This window comes from Chenopodium album, chromosome 22 (assembly GCF_948465745.1).
Source record: "Chenopodium album chromosome 22, dcCheAlbu1.1, whole genome shotgun sequence".
Taxonomy (NCBI): Eukaryota; Viridiplantae; Streptophyta; class Magnoliopsida; order Caryophyllales; family Amaranthaceae; genus Chenopodium; species Chenopodium album.
Window position 1 is genome coordinate 2,178,626 of NC_137855.1, and position 6,625 is coordinate 2,185,250.

Sequence of the window (6,625 nt, forward strand, 5' to 3'; positions counted from 1 at the left end):
CCGTGTCTCAAATACACAATCCTACATAATTAATACGGATTATAATATTAAAAAAAATATTCTTAATATTACACACATTTTTGTTTATAACATAAGTGTAGTACAAAATATTATAATTAATATTTATTTCACGTAATTATTTTTATAAAATAATATAAAAGTATATGTGGGTATGAGGTGGGGATGGGGCGGGTACGAAGTGGGGCGGGTGGGGCGGGTACAACTTAAAATCCACCCCCGCCCCATCACCCATGGCGGGTATCGTTTTCATCCCCATCCCCGCCCCACCACCCACCAAACCAAGACCCATCCCCGCCCCACTGGGGCGGGGATGGGGCGGGTCTCCTACTTGACCCGCCCCACTGACATCCCTAGTTCCTAACAATATTTGGTATGTCATACACTCATATTGGCAATTCTGTTGTAGTTTTTTACACTCTTCACACGAGCAGCTTAATCGTCATCTTTTATGCTCTATTAGGTTTGGGAACGTGTGAATTTCGATTGCACTTTAGCTTTTCTTGTTGAGCTTGAACTTTAGGGGTGGGTGTGCGCACTCCTTCACAGGGTAAGATTTTCTTTCTTCTTGTTAATCATCCTGTATCAATTTCACAATCTAGGGTATTGAAATTTAAGTGTAAGGTACATTATGAAACTATTGATTATTGTTTTGGAAAAACGCACAAGGCAGAGCTCAAATATTAGAAATTAATTCAGGGTTATTCTAAGTTAGATTATAAACTATTTATTATAAATCTTATAGTCATTGAAGTAATGAAATATTATATTGAGCAATTATTTTTTTATTCTTTTTTTATTTTTATAGATGATATGTCATTTTTATTTATTTATTTATTTTTGAAAGGATAGGTCATTTTATATAGGGGTGGCAAACGGATCAGGTCGGGTCATATTTGTGTTCGGGTCATTTCGGGTTCGGGTTGAAACCCCCTGACCTGAACCTGATCTGTTCAGCATTTCGGGTCGAAGTTCTTGACCCTAACCTGATTTATTCGGGTTCGGGTCAACCCGAAGTTGACCTTATTCAACCTGATTATTTTTTTTTTTTTTTGGGTAGATTAAAGAAAAATTTATTACCAATAAAAATCTTAAAAACAAAAGGAAATCAATACAAGTTGAATCTCAACTTTAAATCTGTAAATCATAAATAAATTTAAATGTAATAAATTTACAACCAAAACTTCCAATTAAATGGATTTGAAACTTAAATTTACAACAAAATTTTAACTTCTCAAAATCCTTCACATGCTGGTTTGCTGTTCGTTCTTTCCTGCAAACAATAACAAAAACACATTAATAAATATTCAAGTCATCAATTTAGATTATATAAAATACAAAATCAACTTTCAGTAATATGTATATTCAATTCCAAAACAATTCAAACCATAAACACTACAACAAAGTAGTAGAAAGTAGATGCAATTTTCACCAATTTCATAAATAGCCATCTTAAAATAAGAAATATCAAATCAAACAAGTAGATCTAGATATTAAAATACAAGCTAAGAACATCTAGATGTAAAAAAATTAATAACTGATGATGAATTCGAATATAAACAGCAAATGACTTCGAAATTAAACAAAAATTAACATGTTAAAAACGAAAAAAAAAACCCAAAAGCATGTAAATAAATTCAAGAGGAAAATTACCTTGAGATGATGGAGAAGGTTAAAAGAATGATTGTAGGACTGAAGGAAAGGAGTGAAGGAGACACAAGTGAGGCAATGAGACAAGGAGAGAGGAAGAAAAACGGCTGTTTGCCTGTTTCAGAAGGAGAATGTAAGGGTTTTAGGGTTTTTCTCTTTTATTAGGTGGATTTTTGGGCTTGGGCTTAAGAGTTATTTTCGTTTTTTCTTGTTCGTTCGTTTTTTTTTTTTTTTTTTTTTTTTTTTTTCGGGTTAGATGGGTCATTTTCGGGTTGAAAATTTCAACCTTAACCTAACCCATTTAATTATCAGGTCGGGTTCGTGTCGACCCATTTAAGTTTTCGGGTCAGAAATCTCAACCCAAACCCGCTATTTTCAGGTCGGGTCAGTTTTTGCCGGCCCTAATTTTATATGAACAACTTCTTATTGGATATTTCAATAAATATTATCGACATCCTTGATAACCCTTTAACATCCGGTACAGGACATACAAACCTTTACTTTCACAGTGTGCGAAACAAAAGGCAGGATACCAAATGCGAGTGCCGTGTGACATACTCTAAGTAGCTTTCACAAATCATAGTTAAAATTTTTTTAAATGGATTTTACTACTTTGTGCTATGTTTGCTCAAGTCCTTTTTGAGTTTGCAGTTCGCAACTACTAACCCTTTACTTCTATAATTCTAGAACGATTCCAATAACATTTGATTCTTGATTAACTATATATGTTCATTGGTGACTAAAGGAATGAGGAATTTGAGTATGATACTCTACTACTAAATATGCTCTAAATCTAATTTTATTCATTACGTTCATAATTAAGTATTGTAATTAAGAAGGGACATATTTGATTTCAGTCAGTATTAATTATAAAGGGACATATCTGATTTATTAAGTAAGTTTTCTATCTACTCCGTACTAATTAAGTATTAATAATCATTAATATATTAATCAAATATTAAATAAAATTATAAACGTAGAGCATTTTTTATTTGCCCATAAAACAGAAAAGCGTAGCACTAGCACAATAATAAAATTAAGGATATTTTATGCCAAGTAGGACACATCTGATTTCACTGGTTGTCCACATTTATGTATGGTTAGTTTGGAGAATTTGTGGGATTAGATTGAATTTTATATGTCATTGGTTTTGTTTGATCTATTGGGTTGGGTTTGTCTGATTTTAAATGGTCTAATGGGTCTATTTCATAATATGATCTAATGTGTCCGTTTCATTATTAGATATAATGGGCCTGTTTGATTTTATATGATTAGGAAGTCACCTTCAAGAAGATGTCAATATGGAGAGAAGCAGAGGTCACCGTCAAGATGATGATACTCGGGTTTGTCGTGTTTAAGAATGTGGGCTTACAAGATGTCAATATGGAGAGAAGCTGAACATCTGAATTGCTGACTTTTGGTACGGCTGAGGTTGATTTCAAAATTCTCTTAAATGGTTAGCAAAGGTGGGTGTATAATTGAATTGGCATATTCTTATGATTTAGGAATACTTCTTGCCTTTGACATTGTTTAAAGTATGATTTTATATTATAATAGCTAATTTCTTAAGAGAGAGAAAGAGCACTTACAAAATATCACTTGAGAAAGAGATAGAGAGACCACTTAAGAAAGATCATTCAAGAGAGACCACTAAAGAAAGATCACTTAACAAAACAAAACAAAACAAACAAACAAAAAAAAAGGAGACAAAAAATCACTTAAGAAAATCAGAGAATTTAGCTTAAGAAAAAGAGTTATTAAATGTGTGTGTATGTGAGAGAGAAAGAGTTTGTGTGTGTGTGTGTGCGCGCGCGCGTGTGTGTGTGTGTGCGAGAGAGAGAGAGAGGGGGGGGGGGGAAGGCTATTTTTTAAAAAAAAAGGGCAATTAGATTAGAAAAACTCAATTAGCTTAAGAAAAGAATTGTTAAATGAAAAAGAGTTGCTAAAATGCTACATAGATAGACCACTTAAGAAAGATTACTTAAGAAATCACGCAATTAACTTAAGAAACTTATGGTAATTAGCTTATTAGAAGATAGAAGGAAAGACGTGGCACTTAAGAAATATTGCTTAAGAAAATTAGAGCAATTAGCTTAGGAGAGAGAGATAGCAATTTAGAAAGATCACTTAAGAAAATCCTGCCTATTAACTTAGGGGCGGGGAAGAGAGAGCCCCTAAGAAATACTACTTAAAGAAAATCAAGGCAATTAGCTTAGGAAAAATAGTGAGATAAAGATCATCTATAGTTTATACCAATACTAGAGTCACTAATATAAGTATGATTGTAGCCTTTAATCAAAGATGGTATCGAATACGTGCTGGTAATACCTTTGACATTCATACCTAGAAGTAGTAATAACCCATTCTATACTAGGACAATGATATCCTATGCAACTTTCAACCTTATGATTGACAGATTGGGTGAGTGAGCTCTCAGAGTTTAAGCTCTTTGTTTTTTCGATTGGTGTCAAAAATTGAGGGATTGAACTGGTCATTTTCTTTATTTTGCTCAACTCTAATCTAACCTTTGAATTTTTTTTTACTTTGTTGAATATGATGGTTTGAAAGTGAAAATACGAGGAGCAAATCGTTTATGGGATTATATTTGAGTAATAATATTTTTTTTGGCACATTATGTCTTTTAGTAGCTTGTAATTATAATGGCATTTGTTTCCTTTAGTTAAGGTGTCGACTGGTGAGAAAAAGATGAAAGATTGTTCAAAGGACCATCTTTGGTAATTGATTTCTTCAACCTTTTTTCCTTTTTTATGGCATTCTTGTGATGAGTAGAAAGAGAATATCATTTTTTGCTTCTGTCAGTTCATATCATTTTAGAAGATGAAGGAAAGATATATCGAGATCAATATCAGTATGCCAAGCAGGAGCTTGCTGCTGCTAGAGGATATGAGCCGTCACTTCAGGATAAAGCTCTTGAAAGAGATCAAGGAATCCTAGGAGCAACAAGAGAAACAAATACAATAGTGCAATGAACGTGAGCCCCGTGAGGTGAGTACTGACTTGGGAGTTAAAATTCAAGGATTGAAATGTAATATGTGTAAATATTTGTTTTTACTTGCTTGAGATAATTTAATCTGTAATAGAAAGAAAAAAATAGATGAGAAATTTTTACTACAAGATATAAAAATTACCTCGATACTATTAACACTGTAGCTCTTTTTTGGTTTTTGGGGTTGCATTTCAAGTTAAGCTCAAAATGGAAGAAATCATGCTTAGAAGTTTCCTGACCATGTGATTTGGAGAAAGTGTGACAAATAATGTTAAGAGAATTTTTGACAAGGCTCGTCAATCAGCTCCTTGCATTGTGTCATGCTCAAGCTTCACTCCATTGTCCATTTATAGCGATACAAAATTTCTTTTGAAATATAAATTTTTTAGAAGTCATAGTACTAAAGTGATCATGTGAAATTACATTGAAAAAAGGAAGTGTTTTGTTACAAGTTTATATGTACATTTGTAATTTTGTGGTTATTTTTTGTGTTCTTTATTATTTGTTTTATTGTTATTGTTGTAGAACTTTGAGTTAAATATCCATATGTGGCATGGAATTTCGTGACTATTACTATTATCAGAGAGAGAAAGATCACTTAAGAAAATAAGATTAATTAGCTTAGGAAAAGGCTCATTGGACCAATTAAGCTAATTACATTGTCTTAAGTTAAATTCTAAAGAAAGATCATTTCAGAGAGCTAGAAAGAGAAATAGAAAGAAAGAGAGAGAACATTTAAGAACGATTATTTGATAGAAACCAATTAATAAAAATCCCTTAACAAAAAGAGGGAGATCACTTTTTTTTTTTTTAAAAAAAAAACACTTATGAAAATAAGTAAAATTAGTTTAGAAAAAAGGTTACTAAAATGCTGAAAAGAAAGAGAGACCACTTCAGAAAGATCACTTAAAAAAAGAACAATAACTTTAGAAAATCAAGGCAATTAGTTTAGGAAAAACTTGGGGCAATTAAGGATAATTAGTTTAGGGGAGAAACTTAGGGCAATTAGCTTAGGAGAGGGAGAGAAAGAAAACATGAGTGAGAGAGACAACTTAAGAAAGATCCATCACCTAAAAACGTTAGGAATTAGCTTATGAAAACATAATTATCTTAGGAAAAAGGCTTACTAAAATGCGAGACAAAAATTGACCACACAAAAGATCACTTAGCTTAATGAAATCAAGGCAATTATCTTAAGAGAGAAAAAGAGAAAGAAGCCGCTTAAGAAAATTCATTTATGAAAATAAGATCAATTGACTTTGAAGAGGTGATAGACCAATTAAGAAAGATCACATACAAAAATCGAGGCAATTAGCTTAGAAGAGAGAGAGAGAGAGAGAGAGAGAGAGAGAGAGAGGCCACTTATAAGAAAGATCACTTAAAAAATTGAGGCAATTAGCTTAAGAAAAAACAATAATTATCTTAGAAAAAGAGTAACTAAAAATTAGAGAGAGACCACTAAGGAAAAACCACTTAAGAAATTAAAATCAGGGCAACTAGCTTAGGAAGCGACTAACTAGAGATGAGGGAGATTAATTACGAAAGATCACTTGAGAGAGAGAGAGACCATTTAAGAAAAATTATTTGAGAGAGCCCACTTTAAAAAGATCACTTAGCAAAAAGAAGGAAACCACTTGAAAGATTACTAATGAAAATAAGAAAAAATAGTTTAGGAAATAGAGTTACTAAAATGCTAAAAAAAGAAAGAGAGCCCAATTAAGAAATATCACTTAAGAAGAAAAATCACTCAAGAAAAAAGATAACTAAAGAAAAGAAAGATAACATAGAAATGAGGGCAATTAGTTTAGAAGAGAAACTTAAGGCAATTAGTTTAGAAGAGAAACTTAGGGCAATTAGTTTAGAAGAGAAACTTAGGGCAATTAGCTTAGGATATGAAAAGAAAGAAACCATTTGTGGAAACTATATCCATTTGCGTTCATGTCTCTTTAT

General features: G+C 32.2%; 2 long non-coding RNA genes across 2 annotated transcripts; one reads left to right on the forward strand and one right to left on the reverse strand.

The window, feature by feature from the left end:
• The first annotated feature begins 371 nt into the window (after window positions 1-371).
• Window positions 372-4,659, forward strand: LOC145605795 (uncharacterized). The gene is made up of 5 exons (XR_014105141.1): window positions 372-391; window positions 482-568; window positions 2,944-3,134; window positions 4,349-4,403; window positions 4,489-4,659. It is a non-coding gene; the product is annotated as an uncharacterized LOC145605795 (long non-coding RNA).
• On the reverse strand, window positions 1,137-1,834 carry LOC145605796 (uncharacterized). Its single transcript, XR_014105142.1, has 2 exons — window positions 1,672-1,834; window positions 1,137-1,291 (listed from the first exon to the last, which is right to left on the reverse strand). It is a non-coding gene; the product is annotated as an uncharacterized LOC145605796 (long non-coding RNA).
• Window positions 4,660-6,625: the final 1,966 nt, after the last annotated feature.